At 36.9% G+C, this 21560-nt stretch overlaps 1 pseudogene; it reads right to left on the bottom strand.

Moving 5' to 3' along the window:
- Positions 1-2039: 2039 nt before the first annotated feature.
- LOC123845699 (cytochrome c oxidase subunit 1-like) lies at positions 2040-10278 on the bottom strand (annotated as a pseudogene).
- Between the last annotated feature and the right edge of the window lie 11282 nt (positions 10279-21560).

Raw genomic sequence — 21560 nt, 5'->3', positions numbered from 1 at the left:
TAATGGAGACTCTAGAAAGTAATAGAACTGAAGTACTAAGAAGTGATACTTCTAGGTGATTTAGAGGTGAGTGGTCAACAACCACCTAATTCAGGTTTCAGGGCTAACCTTGAAAGATAAAAAGCTCAGAAGAAACCAGTAAAAAAGACTTCTGAAATAATAAATAGGATCATTCCATTGCATAGTCTTTTTTGGACAGTTGGTGTGTGATGGCCTTGAAATGTACTTTCTTGAATGATGTCCTGTCACTACTGGTATATGGTTAGTACATTGGCTAAGGATAATAGGAATATTGGGTTAAAATGGAATCATATTACTGGACCAGAAGTTATGAGAAGAACAGAGAGGGCTCCCAGAGAGGACTGGGATTTACCATCTGATATGCATACATTTGTGAATCTTTAAGTATCTTTAAGTATTATCATGTAAGTAAAATAAATACACAAGCTTGAGTTAAGGCTACTGTGAATTTACAGATAGTAAGTGGGATAAGAATAATAAATATGATAAAATGGCTAGGGTTGCTAGCCCAGTTAGGTGAATTAGATATCTGGCAGTAATGTTAGCTGTTAATCATATGGTCAGACTATTGGTTGACTAAACAGGCTAATGATTTCAATAACTAGTACAGGAATAAGTAGAATAGGTATTCCTTGGGGTAGGGAATAAACCAAGGATGCTTTTGTTTTGTAGTGGAGGTCAGTATTTACTGTTCCTGCTCATCATAGAGGGATAGCCATTCCTAAATGTATTGAGAGGTGTGTGGTAGGTGTAAATGAGTGTGGTAGAAGGCCTAATAGGTTTGTTGAGCTGATAAATAAATGATGTAAGTATTAGGGTTCAAATTTGTCCTTTATGATTGTGTATAGATATTATTTGTTTAAATATAAGTTGAATTAATCATGGTTGAGTAGAAATTAGACGGTTATAAATTAACTGATTGGGTGTGGGAAACAGAATGCTTGGGAATCTAATAATTAGAATAATGGTAATCTGTTGGAATAGTGAAAGAGGGGAATATATTTGCATTTATTTTGTTTTTCAAGGGGTGAAATGTTCTTATGTTTTAACTGTTTTTACTTCTGGGTTTGAAGGATGGAAATGTTTTGAAATTTTTTGTTGAAATATAATAATACTATAATTATTGACATAATGGTAATAAATTATGTTGATGTATCTAGTTGTGGCATATCATTAAAGAGGTTTAAACTCTAAGTCTTTAACTTAAAAGGTTAATGCTATTTACCTTCTTGATGACTTGACAGTATAGATGCAGGCCATTTTTGGAAATATTTTAGTGGAACTATTCAAGAGCAATAGGTATAAAACTGGTTTGACCTACATTGTCCATAGTATAAGCCCAGTCATGTAGATATGCTGGCTGTTCAATTTAGATGTCTGGGGATGTCATCTGTTTTTAGGCCTAAAGAGGGGACAGCCCATGACTGTAGGAAGTCTTTGGATGAAATGAATACTTCGTTTATTTCTGTAGGTAAAACTACTCAATTGTCACCTTGAGTAGTCATAATTTTCCTGGTCTTAGGTCTGATATAAGAATTATATAGCAATTGAAGTATAAGTCTTCATAATTGGTATATTTATACCTTCAATATATAGTCAGGGAAGGGTTGTTGATTGTATTTATTATGTAAAGAATTTGTAGTGATGGTAGGGCAATTAAGATTAAGATAATGTCTGATAGGATAATTCAGACTGGTTTTACTTCTTGTATATCTATTGTGCTTGTGTGAATTAATTTAGTTGTTAATATTAGGGAAATGATATAAAGGGCTAAAGAGCTAATTAGGAAAACAATGATTAAGTGTATGATCATGAGAATGTAAAAGTCCTTCTATGATAAGTCATGTTGCATCTTGAAAACTCAGCTGGAATAGATATGCCATAGAGATATAAAGGGTCTGAACCTATAATTTGACTTTGACAGTTATGTAATTTTTACTAATTTCTCATTTGAGAAAGACACAGTGGTTATAATACTGACTTGAAACCAGTTGGAGGATTCTTTTCTTATTTTAAGTTTATGTAAGTAGGTTATTAGTGTCTTCAAATGTATGATATGGGGGGGCGGGGATTCCATGAAGTCATGCAAGATTAAGTAGTTAATTCTATTGATCCTTCTCATTTAGATGAAAATCTTTCTCAAATTATGAAAATTATTCAGTTATTGCTGTTAATGAGATAAAAGGACCTAGCATGATATGGTGTTTCTTGTATATATACATCTGGGTAATCAGAGTAATATCTTGGTACTCCTGAAAAGCCAAGAAAGTATTACAGAAAGTTACGTAAACACCTACAAATATAATTGTGAAGTGGATTTTTCACTCAGGTTGACTTGAGTGTATAACATGAGAATAATGGGAATCAGTGAACAAATCCTCCTATAATGGCCAAATACTACTCATATCAATAAGACATAACAAAACTGTGCTACTACATAGGATGTATTGTGGAGAACAACATCCAAGGATGAATTAGCGGAACAATCCCTGTTAGACCTCCTATTGTAAGTACAAAAATAAAACCTAAGGCTCATAATATGGTAGGTGGTCATATAATATTATTTCCATGGAGGGTTGCAGCTTCAATTCTGCTGGACTCCTTCCGGCTCTCTCCCCTAAACAGAGGGAGAGTAGACTGAAGCCTGCTGACTAGGGTGTTGAGCTATTAACTAAAAATTTGTGGGGTGAAAGCCTGCCAGTCTAGAAAGGATTTAGCTTAATAAAAGTGTCTGATTAGCATTTAATTGATGCAGAGTCAAGTCTTGCAATCCCTATTTTTCAGGAATTAAATTATATTTACTTAGGATTTTGAAGGCTCTTGGTCTATACTAACTCAATTCCTAGCCCAGCACTGATGATATTGGTGTTAAAGGGAGAAATAATGTTGAAACTATGATTAGTGGTGATAAAAAGGTTGTTTCATGTTTTCCAATCGTCATTTTAGTTTTATATTGTTCATTGATGGAAATAGTGGAGTAAATTAATTGTATATAGGAATATAGATTAAGTAGTTCTATGATAGCTATTAACGTTGACAAAATAATGTTATTATTTTCTGTTATTTCTTGAATAATTGTTCTTTTGGGTAAGAATCCTGAAAGTGGTGGGAGGCCTCCTAATGCTAATATAATAATAAGAATGAATATGGTAATCAAGGTATTTTATTTCATATTATGAGAGCAATAGTATTGTGGTAGATAAGTTATATATAAGTAATATAAATATAGTATGTTTTATTATAATGTAAGCTAATAAAGTTAGGGTTGTTATAGTCGGGTTACAAATTATAATAGCTGTTATTCATCCTATGTGAGCAATTGATGAATAAGTTATAATTTTTCATGATTGAGTTTGATTAACTCCTCATCATCCTCCTAGTATGATTGATAAAATAGCTATGGTTAATAATATAATTAGATTAATGGATGATGAAAATTGATATCAATGCAAGTGTTTATCATGTTAATAAAATTACACCTGATATTAATGGGATAGCTTGTGTAACTGTGGGTACTCAAAAGTGGAAGGGGGAAAGTCCAAGTTTTATAATGAGGGCCATTGTTATAAAGGTAGATGCTGTTGGATTAAAATTTTTTGTAATTATTCACTGGCCAGGATATGTTAGATTAATAATAATGGCTATTGTAAGAAGTATTGATGCAGTGGCTTTTGTTAAAACAATAATTAGTAGATGTTTCCATGTCTTGTGGATTAAATTTTTAAATTAAGACTGGAATAATGGCTTGTATATTTATTTCAAAGCTCATTCAGTGTGAGCTTATTATTATAATTATAATTATGGTTTCTGAGATGATGGCCAGTAATATGATGATGAAGATAAGGGGATTTATTAGTACAATAAGGATATAAATCAACAATTTTGGAGTATGAGCCTGATAGCCTAGTTAGCTGACCTTACTATAGAATATGACATAATATGGTAGCTCAGTAATGGCTGTTTCCCACGACTTCCATACTTTACAGTATTGAGTGTCTTGGCAGGGGTCCCCATCCTGGCATATGGGGCCATGGGCCCTACTGATTGGTCATTCAAATGTATTAAAGCCAAGGACAGTATTTGAGTCCACCCAGCCAAGGTGGTTTTACTTGTTAATAATTTAATCTGCTGTTTTAATACTCCATTTTTTCTTTCTACTAACATTGCTGTTTGTGGATTAAAGGGGAGATGGAACCTTCACTCAATGTCATGTTCTGTTGCCCGGTCTTACACATCATGGCTTTTGAAATGTGACCTCCGGTCACTATCTTTTCCACAAGGGTATCTATACATGGTACCCACCTTCTCTAATCCCCTAATGGTGGCAGCCTGATTTATATGACAGCAGGGGAAAGCTTGGGTTAGGCCAGATGCAGTATCTACACAAACCAAGGCATATTTAGAACTCTCACTCAGAGGGAGGGGCCAATAGAACCAATTTGACAATCCCTCACTGGTTGGAACTCTGGTGGATGGCTTCAGGTTCCTTCAGCAGTTGCTTTGGGTGCTGTTTAGAACACACAGGCCATGCTTTTACTGTACTAACCAAGTACTTTAAGGGCCATCTGGCATCCTTAGCAATATGCCATTTTATTGAGGCACTATGGTGGCCATTCTTTCTAGGCACCCAACCTGCTGTACCTACTGAAGGGTCAGTAGCTCGTGCCTGACACCTGCAGTAGGACATCAGCTTCCTGATTGGAAGCGTCAGTGCCTCATGAGCTGGGACGCGGAAAACAAGGAGGGCTGCTTCAGCCTCTTGCAGATGTCCCCAGATGTCTTTCCACATATCCTGACCCCCCATGGGCTTATTTTATGATTATCCATCCCTCAGTTTCTCATTGTCCAAGCCATAGGATTAATCTCTTTAGAACAGCCCAGTGGTCAGTACAAAGGGTTAATGACCAAGGCTCATGAGTAATCACCAGCCAAACTGCTCTAAGCTCAGCCCACTGGTTGCTGTATTGGCTGCTGTGTAGAGGTCCTACCTTGAGGAGCTCTGTGTACATCACTAGAAGCTGTTGCTCTATGCGGGTATATTGGGCTTCTGCCCTCTTCCGGAGCTGGGACCAAAATCCTGGGTGTACTCTCCCCCTCTGTTGTCTCTGCCACAGTGCCTGACCCATATCTTCCAGAGTGTCTAGACACATCTAACTTAAACACATCTAGCCCTGCTTAGGAGATGTCCAGAGCTTTAATCTGCCTCACTAGTATTTTTGCTTTCTCAAAGGTGGCTTGCTGCTCTGATCCCCAGTCCCATAAATGCCCTTTCTTTACCAGGCCATATAAGGGATGGAGGCAGCATGCCGGGGCAGGGGGGAGGGGGGATAGAAGTCCTCCCAAACTGCAAAATCCCTACAAAGGTTTGAATCCTTTTCACATTCTTAAGGTTTGGATGACCTTGTACTTTATCAATCACAGCTTTGGGGACAACATGCATCTTACTGACCAGATGACTCCCCAAACCAGATGGTGGAACCTGGGCCTTGGATTTTTTGTAGGTTTATTGCCCACCTTCTCCCTTGCAGATGTTCATCCTAGCAGCAGAGGCAAATTTTCACCTGTTAACATTATATCACCAATGTAATAGGCCCATTTTATCAATGTGGGAAAGGAGAACAGGGGCAGGTCTCCAGCCAGTGGTGGGGCTATGCAGATAGCCTTGGGGAAGCATTTGAAAGGTTTATTATTGTCCCTCCCACATGAAGTCAAATTGATCTCAGTTATCAAAAACTTGTCAGTCTTTTCCATGAATTTCCTTGAAGATGAAGCACTTCTGCAGCAACACTTTGCCAAAGCAAGAACAGTAAAACAGTAATTGTCTTCAAATGACAAAAGACTTAAAATGGCCATGATTAAAGATGTGACAAGAGTTCATTATAATGCAATTGACAGAAGAATTTGGTTATTTTTGTGACAGATTTTGAAATTATGACTGATACCATTATACCAGGACATAGGAGATTTTAAACATTTCATCAAAATATATCCTAAAAAATGTTTAGCATCACTTTGTATTTGGTAATACTTCCCATGAAATTTAACATGCATGAAAAGTTACATATTTGTAAAAAATCTTAGCTCTTTTAATAGAGAAGACCTGGTTTTCTTAAGTAATCAAAACCTGATAAAGACAAAACACAGTGTTTTCTAGGCAGATTACATTAAAGGTAAAGAAGAGATCTTTGCTTACAATTTTTTATGAAGAACAGGTCAATAATCTAAGAAAACTTTTTTCTTTTAAGAGAAAAGAAAACCAAATTTTAATTTTACACCAGTGTACTTTTGATATTAAAACTCTCCCCTTTTTTTCTGTTTAAATTACATAAATTCATTCCAGTTATAGCTTGACTACACATAAAATTCCTTTCTCAATGTTCTTTTTCCACAAACCTTCTGCAACTTTCTATATCCATTCAGCTTTTATTCCCAGACTCTAGATGTGAGTCTGGCATCCACTCACATGGCTTGTGACTCTTACTCGTGATCTTGTGGAGGCTGGAGACTGGATTTGGGGCAAGGGAAATCCTACGGCAGTCTGTATTTTATAAAGCCCTCCCACACCCCATGCTTTTGTCAGTCTCTGTGGGCAGTATTTTGGTTATCTTCTGGGTAACCAGGATACACTTCAAAGACATGATAAGATTTGCAACTTCAGGGGACAGAGAAAGAATGCAAGTTTTCTCCTAGGAGTTATGGGGCAATAACTATTTAAAATTTTCCTTTGTATTAGGGGTCAGAAGTCATTGAGCATTTCAATCAACACAACATCCTCTTCTTCATTCTCATCACTTTCCCAGGGATTGCTAGCTCTTGGCGTCCTAATCAGGCTCTGTCACAAGTGCCTGGATCTTAATCTGAGGCATTTTGGACCCTTCTACCTTTGCAGAACTGCGCGCTGAAGCCTCTAACTTATGATCCTGGTCTGCCATCTGCTCTGCCAGCCCCGAAGCTCGCAGAGTAGTGGACACAACCACTTCCTTCTCTAATCTCAGCTCTTCCTCTAACTTTCAAACTTGAGCTTCAGCCTCCAGCCAAAGTGGCCACAGTAGAGGCCAGCTCGCTGCAGCTACTGTTCACTTCCCTTGTCTGCCACAGTGAGCTCTGTGTGGTTCCTCCAACAAATGCATGAGACTGGCTGGCATTTTTGGGGCATCCTCGTACTCATGCGGTGATCCACAGGCATCTGACATATGGGTCACCCCTCCCCACATAGAGGTTGATGGCCAACTTGAGTTTTCCTCCCATGGGTGTCTCATTCCCAAGGCCCATTTCTTCAGTCTCCTGGCTGACTCACTGATTGCTGGTTGACAAGCTCCTCATCAGCTTCCCTGGGCTCCTCTGAAACTGGCCCCTGTACTTGGAGGGCGGGGAAAGACTGAAGAGTCAGGCCACTCCAGATTGGTAGATGGCAGTTTTAATAAGCAAAGGAACTTACATATGAGACTTGTCTTGTGGGGCTACAAGATGAATAGATCCCCGCACCTGCCTGCCAAATCTTAAAAGTTTATAAAGAGGCCCAAACTGGGTTCAGTCATGTATACTGTGTAGGTGTTCTCATCATTATCTCAAGGCTATGCTGCCTTTGGAGAAGCCTCTGGTGATGAAAAAGGCAAGTAGAAACCTACATTCCAAGGACAGGAGAGGGGATGTGGAGCCTCTAAGTGCTGGGGTCCAGCTCACTGGTCAACCAATGGTCACATCTTCTGATGACCTTCCCCAACAGTAATGGAATTCATATTGTTAGGGCTAAAGTGAGGGCTAGGATTGGTGCAATAATAAATCTGGGTATTGATGACATACTAGTCATAGTGGTTTTTAATGAATAATTTGACAGCATCAATGACAGGTTGTCACAGGCCCTAAGGGTTGATGATGTTTGGTTTTATGGAGTTGTAGATAACCTAAAACGTTTCATTCAATTAGTGTAAGAAATGCTATGGCAAGTAGGATAGGGATAATTAATAAAAGAAGGTTAATAATAAACATGCTGTTAGGGAGGAGAATTGAACTCTGGCCATAGAGGTTTGAGTTTTATATGTCTGTTACATATGATAATTGACATTATGAATCTTTGATTATAACATTTAATCATCATACATTAAACATATTATCTCATTTTATATCATCAATTGTTTGTTGATTGCTGGTTGATAAGAAACTTAATGGATTTGCATAGATTTCTAGGAAATTCCTCAGTATCTAAACTCTAGTGACATGCTATCCAGGAGATAAACATGTACCTATCACATGGGCCACAGCCATGATCACTCTTACCATCCAAACTTAGGAAGCAAATAAATGTGTATAATAAGCCATGCAAGTTTTAATATCGGTTCAGAATACGGGAACAGTTGGCTTTTTCAACCCTATGTGTCTACTACATATTGTTAGGCCTTCAGTCAATTTAGACTGAAGACCAGAGACAGTGTTCAATTCACTTTTCAAAGCTATATTCCTCCCCAAACTCCATATAAACTGGCCATCTCTAGCCTGAGTTTCTTTCTCTTCTCCCTTTGATGTCTTTCATAAATGAAGCAAGAAGCATCCAACTCACAACCTCATTCTGCCTTTTTCCTCAATAATTGCCCTAAAAGGATTTACAGACTTTTTAGTTTCCAAAGAATGACAGATGAAGGCTTTATCAAATATGATACTATGGAATTCACAGGCTGATGAAGTTCTAGTCCTCTTTCAAATATGACTTTCTTTCAGACAAGTATATGGATAGGAGCTAGCAATATTTCCAGATATGAACATGTGTTCAACAAAATTCAAATGACCTGATGAGCATTGTGCGTTTTGTTTAATTTGGGGGCAGGAAGCAATAGTAGTTTATTTTTAGTCATCTGTGGAATACTTCAAACGATCCTTCCCTGTTTATTCCCCAACATTTTACTGTTTGTTAAAGATTAGATTTTTGTTTCTATCAGCTGACTTCTGTTAGTCATATGTTTTATTACTATATGTAAAATCCTAGTGGCCCAAGCCTTTCTGTCCACAGCTCTACCCTTGGAGACATCCTTTCTTCATTTTGTATGGTCCCTGTCCCTTTCAGTTCAGTCTGGAAGCATTTCTGCTAGTATAACATTATCAAAAGTCTCGTCAGTCCCTAGTGCCTTAATAGGGTACAAGCTTTCAGACAAGATGGGACATTACAGGTATTTCCTAGATAACAGCATCTCTATTTCTGGCTTAGGCTGAGATGATTTCATTTGGATCCATGAGCCACTTGCTTAACGTTTTTAGCAAATGATTGTCTAGCCTCACCCTTGGCTCTGTTTGTGAGTACACTATCTGGACAGGCTGAGAGTTTTCAAATCATCTAGTGCCGGTTCCTTCTTGCCCAACAGTTCATTCTTCAATTTATCTCTTCTCAGTTGCATCTTACTATAAGCAGCAAGAAGAAATCAGGCGAATTTTCCATCTTTTTTTTTTCTCTCCATCATTTGGTTGGGAATGTCCTCAGTGAAATATCCAAGTTCATCACCATGGTGATTCATTTTGTGTCAACTTCGCTAGATTATTGTACCCAGGTGTTTTGTCAAATTACCAGTCTAGGTGTTTCTGTGAAAATGTTTTTAAGATATGATTAATATTTAAGTCCAGACTTTAAATAAAGAAAATTACCTTCCAGCATGTAGATGTACTTCATACAATATGGTGAAGGCCTTAAGAGAAAAGATAAAATCCTTCATGGGAGAAGGAACTCTGTCTCCAGACTGCTTTCAACCTCAAGACTCCACCATATGCCCTTCTTGGATTTCCGGTCTGCCACCTGCCCTGCAGATTTCAGACTTGCCAGCCTCACAGTCATGTGAGCTAATTCATGAAAATAATCTCTCTATGTCTGTCCGTCTGTCTCTCTGTATCTCTGTCACTGTGTGTGTGTGTGTGTGTGTGTGTATGTGTGTAGGGACTTAGAAGGAACATGATTGGAAAATTGGTGACAGTGAGGTCAAGGGAAGAGATATGTGGCTGGATCTCTGAGTGAGCTAAAAATGTGAGGATATTTATGTCTTATGTGAATGCTCAGGACACATCTGAATCACCAGATTCAGATTTAAAAAATCAGGTAGACAGGGTGATCTGTTTTGTGGATACCAGTCAGACTCTTTCCCCAGTCCCTCCTGTCATTTCCCAATGGGTTCATGAACAAAAGGGCCATGGGGACAGGAATGGAGTTATGCAGGGGTCAGAAACATGGACTTCCACTCACCAAGGCCTATCTGACTGCAGGTACTGCTGAGTACCCATTCGGCTAGCAGCAGAGACCAACTTGATTTCCTGACATGACAGTCTCTGGGGGTGATCAGCCAGCTATCTGCTGGTGGGGTGATTACATTGGACACTTCCATTTGTTCTTACTGGGATAGACCACCTGGGTGTGGATAGGCCTTCACTACACACAATGCTTCTGCCAAAACAACCATCTGTGAACTTATCCACTATCATGGTAATCCACACAGCATTGTTTCTGATTAAGGAACTCAGTTCACTGTAAATGAAATGCAACAGTAGGCCTACACGTTTGGAATTCACTAGTCTATTCATGTTCCTCAGCACCCTGAAGCAGTTGAATTGATAGACCAGTGGCATGGCTTTTTGAAAACTGTTTCAGTGAGCTGTGGCAAGATTCTCCAGGCTGTAGATGCTCCAAGTCAGCATCCAATATATGGTGGTGTCTTTGTCTTGACCAGGATTGGCAGGTCCAAGAGTCAAGGGGTAGAAATGGGAATGACACTGTTCATATTACCCCTACTGATCCATTAGCAATTTTTCTTTTTTTCCTGAACCTGTGGCCTTATGGTTTGCTGGTCTGAAGTTCTTAGTTCCAAAGGAAGAAATACTTCCATCAGAACAATAATATCTGAATTAATTAATTAAGAATGATATTTGGTTCTCTGTCTAGTATAAAATCTATTCTGTTGTTTATTTCTGATCAACTTTATTACCACAGCTATAGCTGAATTACCTCCTGAACACTATTTTCAAGAAAAAATGCAGTTAGAAATGCTTTAATGAGGAATTTACCTTCTCTCAGAAACAGAGGTTATGGGTCCTCAATGAATTTTGATTATACTAATTAAATTTTATTTGATCTTTTGTTCAATCAACTAATCCTACCAAAATTGAGCAATATAATCTACTTTGAAATGTATAATTGTTCATTGTAATATTTTATTTAATATTTTATGTTTGAATGAATCACTGGGTGATTTTTTTCATTTTTCTACTTAAAAATCCTATCTATGTAAATGACAGCCATCTATTTTCTATTTCATATACTTAAGTCTCATCTGTCTAATACAGAGAAACTAAAAATTTGTTGTAAACATACTTATTTTACAAAAATTATATTTATTCAATGTTTATGTAATAATCCTAATCATAATTCCTTCACTTATTTTTACATTAACTTTTCAAAGACTTCATCTAAATGATCACTGCAGTTTTTCTTTAAATCTAAAATTATCCCATAAAAAAAGCTTTATTTAAAAAAACATAAAAATAAGAAAAAATTTCCACTTTGAATATTTTACTGTTTTCATTAAATTAAAAAAAACTATAAAAATACCAAATAATGTGTACAAGTTTCTAAAACAATATCCTTTGAAGAACCTTTTTACCTTCATGCATAATTCCATATCCTTTCCTTTGCCATACCTTAAAAATTAATCAATTAATAAGGATGGCTTACTTAATTTTAATAGCACAATTGACAATATTGATATATTTCTGATGTCCTTCACCAAGATTCTGGGTAACTGCTCTTTACATTTTATGCAATTAACTCTGAAAACACCTTGTGCTACTTTTAAAAGTTAACTATAGTCCATATTTATGACCGACCCAAGCTGGTTACATAAGCAATGATACCAGAAAAGGAAATATTTTTTTCAAGAGTTTTTTTTTTTTGGATTTCAAAAAGTGACAACTCCATTTTAAATACTATCAGTTATTTGGAAAATGATTAATATTTAAATTCTTTACAAAATTACTTATAGAAAGAGTAAAATTTCATTGTAACTTTTTTTTTAAAGACGTTAAGTTACCTCTACACCCAACATGGGGCTCAAACTCACAACCCTAAGATCAAGAGTTGCATGCTCTACTGACTGAGTCAGCCAGGAGTCTGGAGGACATTTTTATTCACTTGTCATTCTTGGCTAAAGTTCATTGCCCAGCTGATTTCTGCCATTCGGACACTTTGAACTGATCACTTGATCAAGTGTTATCTCCTTTTAATTTCTTCTTATCATTATACTAAAAACAGTGCTATAGCTTAAAAATATGGTGTTGCTTCTCAATTTTGTGTTGTTACGTAGGAAACAACATAGTGAGATGATTCTTATTAGAGTTTGTAAACACTATGTGACAGAATGCAGTTTTCAAATAGTTTCTTCAAGTATCAAATGCATATCAACAAAGCTGCTAGTGTTTTACTTTAATTTCACTTACTATTAATTATTTCATTGCTTCATTAGCAAAAGAGTTGGGAACTTAGGTTTATTGACACAAAGCATTTTCTTTTCTTTTTTTTTTTTTAAAAAGATTTTATTTATTTATTTGAGAGAGAGAATGAGACAGAGAGAGAGAGCATGAGATGGGGGAGGATCAGAGGGAGAAGCAGACTCCCTGCTGAGCAGGGAGCCCGATGCGGGACTCGATCCCGAGACTCCAGGATCATGACCTGAGACGAAGGCAGTCGCCTAACCAACTGAGCACCCAGGCGCCCAGACACAAAGCATTTTCAACAAAATCAATGAAGCACAATTTCACAACTTAGATGATTACAGTTGATTTTTTTTCTGACACTTAATTTTTTACATGTTTATATATGTAACTCACATATAACCCATATAAGCCACCACCCGGATCAAGACAGAAAATTTCCAGCACCCCATAAGCAACCCTGTTGTGATACCTTCGAGTTAATATACTACTCATCTCCAAAGGTATAACTAGTGTTCTGAACTTATAGAGCATGATTAATTTTCACTGTTTTCTAACTTCATATGAGTGGAATTATACTCTATTAACATCTTTGCTTCAGACATTTTTCTCTCAAGAAAATGTCTGTGATTTCCATCCAAGCTGTTGCATGTGGCAATAGGTCCTCCTTTTTATTGCCAAGTAGTTTCCATTGGATAAATATAGCAAAAAAATATTCATCTATTCTCCTAGTTTCAACATTTTCTGCTATGGGCAATCTAGTCTATAGCTCTTGATGTATAGACATACTTATTTTTCTTAAAAATCTACCTATGTGTGGAATGTGCTCTGGTAAGCGCTGTGAATTGTGCAAGACTGTTGAATCTCAGATCTGTACCTCTGAAACAAATAATGCAATATATGTTGAGAAAAAAAAAAAAGAAGAAGAAGAAGAAGAAGGTAGCGGGAGGGGAAGAATGAAGCGGGGGAAATCGGAGGGGGAGACGAACCATGAGAGACGATGGACTCTGAAAGACAAACAGGGTTCTAGAGGGGAGGGGGGTGGGAGGATGGGTTAGCCTGGTGGTGGGTATTGAGGAGGGCACATTCTGCATGGAGCACTGGGTGTTATGCACAAACAATGAATCATGGAACACTTCATCTAAAACTAATGATGTAATGTATGGGGATTAACATAAGAATAAAAAATTAAAAAAAAAAATCTACCTATGTGTGGAATCAGTTGCCAAAGAATTTCCCAAAGTACCATTTTAATATTCTTGCAGTAATGTATAGAAGATCTTGTTGATCCTAATCATTAAAAAACATGGAAATGGCAGGGTTTTTAAATTTATTTTTTATCATAGAAGCTACTTTTTATTTGATACAAGATTTCATTTGATATATAATTTATATAGATATTGCATTATTTATGTATTTTTTCTTACTTTAGAAATATTTTACACCCTCAGCATGTGTAATAGAAACCTAATATATTCTTTTTTAAAAAAATTCAAGTTAGTTAACATATAGTGTATTATTAGTTTCAGGGTAGAGTTCAGTGACTCATTAGTTGTATATAACACCTAGTGCTCATCACATCCAATGTCCTCCTTAATGCCCTTCACCCAGTTACCCCATCCCCTCATCCTCCTCCCCTCTAGCAACCCTCAGCTTTTTCCCTATATTTAAGAGCCTTTTATGGTTTGCCTCTCTCTCTGTTTATATTTTATTTTCCTTCCCTTCCCCTATTTTCATCTTTTTGTTTCTTAAATTCCCCATATAAGTAAAATCATATAGTATTTATCTTTCTCTGACTTATTTCGCTTAGCATAATACCTCTAGTTCCATCCATATCATTGCAAATGGCAAGATTTTATTCTTTTCAATGGTACAGTAATATGATACTTAATGTATTTCTCTTTTGAGTTTCACTGGTGAGTAGTGGTACAGAACACATGGTGTATAGGTGAGAGGGATTGCCTTGAATGTATAGATTCCTCTAGGTAGCATAGACATTTTTTTTTTAAGATTTTATTTATTTATTTGACCGAGAGAGACACAGTGAGAGAGGGAATACAAGCAGGGGGAAACAGGCTTCCCACTGAGCAAGGGCCCTGGGAGTGGGAGAGGGAGATGCAGGCTTCCCACTGAGCAGGGAGCCCGATGCAGGGCTCGATCCCAGGACCCTGGGATCATGACCTGAGCCAAAGGCAGACGCTTAACGACTGAGCCACCCAGGCGCCCCTAGCATAGGCATTTTAACAATATTTGTTCTTCCAATCCAAGAGCATGCTTTTCCATTTCTTTGTGTCTTTCTAAGTTTCTTTCATGAGTGTTCTATAGTTTTCTGAGTATAGTTCTATAGTTTTCTTGCCTCTTTGGTTAGGTTTATTCCTAGGTATTTTATGGCTTTTAGTGCAATTGTAAATGGGATTGACTCCTTAATTTCTTCTTCTTCTGTCTTATTGTTAGTGTATAGAAATGCTACTGATTTCTGTGCATTGATTTTATATCCTGCCATTTTGCTGAATTCCTGTATGAGTTCTAGCAATTTGGGGGTGGAGTCTTTTGGGTTTTCCACATAGAGTATCATGTCATCTGTGAAGGGTCAGAGTTTGACTTCTTCTTTGACAGTTCAGATGCATTTTATTTCTTTTTGTTGTCTGATTGCTGAGGCTAGGACTTCTAGTACTATGTTGAACAACAATGGTGAGAGTGGACATCCCTACCATGTTCCTGATCTTAGGGGAAAAGCTCTTATTTTTTCCCCATTGAGAATGATTTATTCACTGTGGGATTTTTGTATATGGCTTTTATGATATTGAGGTGTGTTCCTCCTTGGAGAGAATTTTTACATTCATGTTCATCAGGATGTTCATCAGGAATATTGGCCTGTAATTCTCCTTTTTGGTGTGGGTCTTTGGTTTTGGGATCAAGGTAATACTGCCTCATAGAAAGAGTTTGGAAGTTTTCCTTCCATTTGGATTTTTTGAAACAGCTTTGGAAGAATAGGTATTAATTTTTCTTGAAATGTTTGGTAGAATTCCCCTGGGAAGCCATCTGGCCCTGAGCTCTTGTTTGTTGGGAGATTTTTGATTACTGCTTCAATTTCCTTGCTGGTTATGGATCTGTTCAGGTTTTCTATTTCTTCCTGGTTCAGTTTTGCTGGTTTATACATTTCTAGGAATCATCCATTTCTTCCAGATTGCCTAATGTGTGGGGATATAGTTGCTCATAATATGTTCTTATAATTGTTTGTATTTCTTTGGTGTTGGTTGTGATCTCTCCTCTTTCATTCATGATTTTACTTATTTGGGTCCTTTCTCTTTTCTTTTTGATAAGTCTGGCCAGGGGTTTATCAATCTTATTAATTCTTTCAAAGAATGAGCTCCTAGTTTCATTGATCTATTCTATTGCTCTTTTAGTTTCTATTTCATTGATTTTTGCTCTAACCTTAATAATTCTCTTCTCCTGCTGGGTTTAGGCTTTATTTGCTCTTCTTTCTCTAGCTCCTTTAGGTGTAAGGTTAGGTTGTGTATTTGAGAACTTTCTTGTTTCATGAGAAAGACTTATATTACTATATACTTGTCTCTTAGTACTGCCTTTGCTGCATCCCAAAGATTTTGAACAATTGTGTTTTCATTTTCATTTGTTTCCACGAATTTTTAAAATTCTTCTTTAATTTTCTGGTTGACCCATTCATTTTTTTAAAAGATTTTATTTATTCATTTGAGACACAGTGATACAGAGAGAGAGAGAGCATGGGCAGCGGGAGAGGCAGGGGGAGAGAGAGAAGCAGGCTCCCCACTGAGCCAGGAGCCTGATATGGGGCTCAATCCCAGGACCCTGGGATCACGACCTGAGCTGAAGGCAGATGCTTAACCATTTGAGCCACCCAGGCACCCCAACCCAGTCATTCTTTAGTAGGATGCTCTTTGGCCTCCATGTACTTGAGTTCTTTTCAAATTTCCTCTTGTGATTGAGTTCCAGTTTCAAAACATTGTGGTCTGAAAATATGCAGGGAATTATCCTAATCTTTTGGTACTGGTTGAGATGTGATTTGTGACCTAGTAAGTGATCTGTTCTGGAGAATGTTCCATGTGCACTCCAGAAGAATGTGTATTCTGTTGCTCTAGGGTGGAATGCTCTGAATATACCTGTGAAGTCCATCTGGTCCAGTGTGTCATTCAAACGCCTTGTTTCCTTGTTGATCTTCTGCTTAGATGATCTGTCCATTACCGTGAGTGGGGTGTTAAGGTTCCCTACTATTATTGTATTATTATTGATGTGTTTCTTTAATTATGTTATTAATTGGCTTATATAATTGGCTGGTCCCATCTTAGGGGCATAGATATTTACAGTTGTTAGATCTTCTTGTTAGATAGACCCTTTGATTATGATATAGTGTCCTTCCTCATCTCTTCTTAAGTCTTCGGTTTTAATCTAATTTGTCTGATACAAGTGTTGCCAACCCAGCTTTCTTTTGATATCCATTAGCATGACAAATGGTTTTCCACCCCCTCACTTTCAATCTGGAGGTGTCTTTGGGTCTAAAATGAGTCTCTTGCATATAGCATATGGATGGGTCTTACTTTTTTATCCAATATGATACCCTATGTCTTTTTTTTTTTAAGATTTTATTTATTTATTTGAGAGAGAGAGAGAGAATGAGAGAGAGAGAGCATTAGGGGGGCAGTCAGAGGGAGAAGCAGACTCCCCTCCGAGCAGGGAGCCTGATGTGGGACTCAATCCTGGGACTCCAGGATCATGACCTGAGCCAAAGGCAGTCACTTAACCAACTGAGTCACCCAGGCGCCCCTACCCTGTGTCTTTTGATTGGGGCATTTAATCCATTTACATTCAGAGTAACTATTGGAAGATATGAATTTAACAGACCTGTACCCCTGAAACAAATAATACATTATATGTTAATTAAATAAAAAAACAAAAACAAAAACAAAAACAAAAAAGCAAGCAAAAAATAAAGTGGGTTTCCTGTAGGTGGGGGAAAAAAAAAGAATGATATGAATTTACTGCCACTGTATTACTTGTAAAGTCACTGTTTCTGTATATTGTCTCTGTTCCTTTATGGTCCATGTTACTTTAGGGCTCTCTCTTCACTTAAAGGATTCCCTTTAATATTTCTTGTAGGGCTGGTTTGGTGACACAAATTCTTTTAGTTTCTGTTTGTCTTGGAAGTTTTTTATCTGTCCTTCTATTTTGAATGACATTCTTGCTGGATCAAGTATTCTTGGCTGCATATTTTTCTCATTTAGTGCTCTGAATATATCATGCCAGTCCTTTCTGGCCTGCCAGGTCTCTGTGGATAGGTCTGCTGCTAGTCTAATATTTCTACCCTTGTAGGTTATGGACCTCCTGTCCAGAGCTGCTTTCAGGATTTTCTCTTTGTCTGAGAGCTGCCAGTTTCACTATTGTATGTTGAGGTGTCAAGCTATTTTTATTGATTTTGAGGGGGGTTCTCTGTGCCTCCTGTACTTGAATACCTGTTTCCTTCCCCAGATTAGGGAAGTTCTCTGCTATAATTTGCTCCAATATACCTTCTGCTCCCCCCCTTTCCTCTTCTTCTGGGTTCTCGCTTATTCTATTGTTGTTTCACTTTATCACATTCTCTGAAATTCTCTCCCTGTGAGCCAGTAGCTGTTTATCTCTTTTTTTTTTCTCAGCTTCTTTATTCTCCATTATTCTCTCTTCTACATCACTAGTTCTCTCTCTTTGCCTCATTTATCCTAGCAGTTAGAGCCTCCATTTTTGATTGCATCTCATTAATAGCCTTTTTTATTTTGACTTGATTAAATTTTGGTTCTTTTGTTTCTCCAAAAAGGGATTCTCTAGTATCTTCTATGCTTTTTTCAAGCCCAGTTAGTATCTTTATAATCATTATTCTGAACTCTAGTTCTGACATCATACTTCTATCCATACTGGTTAGGTCCCTGGCAGTCAGTAATGCCTCTTGTTTTCTTTTTTGAGGTGAGTTTTTCCATCTTGTCATTCTTGCAGAAAGTGGTTGCTTCTCTATTTGTAGAATTGAAGCTATTTTCTTAGATGTCTGTTTGAGTTCACAGGTGTTCAGAATGATTTGATAGCTTCTAGTTGAATTCCTGGGACCAGATAAAACTAAAGTCTCCTACTCCTCCACCATCTTGGACTATTTCTTGGCCCCATTGTTTTTGATGAAAAGTCTGCTGACAGTATTAGTTCTGTCTCTGTGTTGGCATTATCTATGTGTTATATATGTTCTTCTCCATCCTTTTTCCAGTTGCTTTCAAATTTTTCTTTTTAATGTTGGTTTTAGCAGGTTTTTTTTTTTAAATTACAGTTTTCTGTGTATTTGTCATTCTTGATGTTAGCTGAGCTTCTTGGTTCTGTGGCTTCATGTCTTTAATAACATTTGGAAGATTGCTATCTATAATTTTTCAAATTGGTCTTCTGCCTTAAACTTTCTCTTTCTTCTTGTTTGATCACATGATACTACCCCACAGGTCATTGAGTCTTTAATTTTCTATTCTTATTTTTAAGATATTTATTTCTGATAATTTTTATTAACCTATCTTTAAGTCCATTTATTTCTTCTTATTCATTTCTCATTCTGTTATTATTTTTCTCCAGTTTTCATGAATATTATAATTTTAATTCTTGGATTCACATTTGGTACTTTTTTAGAAACTTAGATATACCTCTATTCTGAAACTTGACAACTCTTAAGCAATTATATATATATAACTTTTCTTTAGATTCTTTAACTTGTATTTCATAATCATTGAAAAGTTATGTTTATCTTATTTATTTTAGTGTACTATTTATCTTTAGGTCTGTTTCTTTTGATAGCTCTTTTCCCCTGACTGTGGCTCATATTTTCTGCTTCTTTTCATGTCCAGTAAGTTTTACTCTACACTAAACATCACCAACAGCACATTGTAGAGATTTATAGATTCTGGCATTTGCCTCTGAATAATATAGATTCTTCTTCTAATAAAAGTTCTGTTGTAAATATTTTTCATTTTCCGTTTATTATGATGGTTTGATATCTTACAAAACCTTCTGGCTGAGGAGAGACTACTAAATCTTAGAGATAGCAAAGAGCCCAGCCAGAAGCCTGTCTTTGATCTGCAAACTAACCAACCAGAGCCATACCTCTTCTATCTGGCCCCTCAACCTTCCCCTCATTCCTATTTCTGCCTCTGTCTCTAGGACTTGTGAGTATAATAAACTTTGTTTTTTCCTAAACCTATCCTCTGTCTCCTCTTATGGCTATATTTAGCTGACTATCTCATAAAAGAATATAAAACAGAAGTTATGTTCCTGGTGGAATACTATAATTCTGTGAGGTCTTCATTTTAAGTTTTTTTTTTTTTTTTTTAAGGTTGGTCTATTTCAGTGTTGCCGCAATACAAGGATATAGCCCTTAGTCAGCTCCTGGGGCATAGTATTTACTCCTAAGACATATCTGTCTGGGTGGTAAAATGTGAGGTATTTAATAAACTGTGCTGGTCTTGAACTCCAAACTTGTTTTCTTCCACACTAGGTACTACTTGAATTTTTCAAAGTTTTCAGCCTTGCAGCAATTTCTCCCCACTGGGCTGCTTTGAGTTTGCAGGCTCATATAGATTAGGAAATAATTTAAGAGGACATATGGAGATTATTGGGGATTTCCCTGATGGGGCTGCATACATTTCTCTTCTCACTTGGCAGAGGTTCTCCCAGCTGCATACTCAGATCTCTAAATTGTCCCACAAGTGAGACTCCTGCTTTCTGCCTGAGCTTATCATCCATGTACCAAATGGATGTGGGTGTGTTCTAAATTCATAAAATGGATAAATATGGACCTCACAGTTTAATTCCATTCTTTCAAAGATTGGACACTATCCATTTTCTGCTTGCATTTACTCACTCAAGCAGTTCATTTTTATAATTTATGTTAAGTTTATATCTGTTACTTTAATACAAGCTCTTTTGCTATTCTGGAAGTATTAATTATTATATTACTAAATTATTTAATATTTTAGAACTATGTAGTTATAGTAAGGAAATAAATAAATTTAAATGCATTAACTCTATGACATTAGTGACTGATTTATTTTCTCCACCTTTATAATAATATTTTCCATATTCATTATCTGCTTGAAAACAATTCTCTTATATGAAGTAATTGTATTTTAGAAGATGACAAATATAGTTGGCTACATATATGTAAATATACATGTATAGCTAAAAAATAAAGAATAAAATTAATAAATCAGTGAAAGGACAGCTGTGAGGACATTTGAGCTATATTCCTACATGAAAAGGGAAATCATTGCATGCATCTGAATATATTGTACCCTAAAAGAAAAGGTGCCTCAAAGCACATTAGATGAAAAATATTTCAGTGCAAGAATATGCTGAAGCTCTTGTACTTAGTACTATAACCTAATGTGAATTTAAAAGTAAAGCAATCAGAGGGGGAGATGAACCATGAAAGACTATGGACTCTGGAAAACAAACTGAGGGTTCTAGAGGGGAGGGGGGTGGGAGGATGGGTTAGCCTGGTGATGGGTATTAAAGAGGGCATGGAGCACTGGGTGTTATATGTAAACAATGAATCATGGAACACTACATCAAAAACTAATGATCTAATGTATGGTGATTAACATAATAATAAAAAAAAGTAAAGCAGTGTTTCCCTAGGCATAAGAAAATACAGATAATGGAATGGGGTCCAAATATACACATTGGTTTTCATAAACCCTTAAGTAATGAAGTAATGAAGGTAAGTAAAGGACAAGAGAAAAATATAATGACAGGGATTCAGTTGTTTGCATATGATTCACATGGTTGAGAAAGAGCTGTATTGATTTTCAATGGGTGTTTAACTTAGTGTTTTATTTATTTATTTATTTATTTATTTTAAAGATTTTATTTATTTATTTGAGACAGAGAGAATGAGAGAGACAGAGAGCACATGAGAGGGGGAGGGTCAGAGGGAGAAGCAGGCTCCCTGCTGAGCAGGGAGCCTGATGCGGGACTCGATCCTGGGACTCCAGGATCATGACCCGAGCCGAAGGCAGTCGCTTAACCAACTGAGCCACCCAGGCGCCCTAACT

Source organism: Mirounga angustirostris, unplaced genomic scaffold, assembly GCF_029215605.1.
Source record: "Mirounga angustirostris isolate CCGP_5_RB_7025 unplaced genomic scaffold, mMirAng1.0.hap1 SCAF_6, whole genome shotgun sequence".
NCBI lineage: Eukaryota > Metazoa > Chordata > Mammalia > Carnivora > Phocidae > Mirounga > Mirounga angustirostris.
This window is presented reverse-complemented; position numbering and strand designations above follow the sequence as displayed.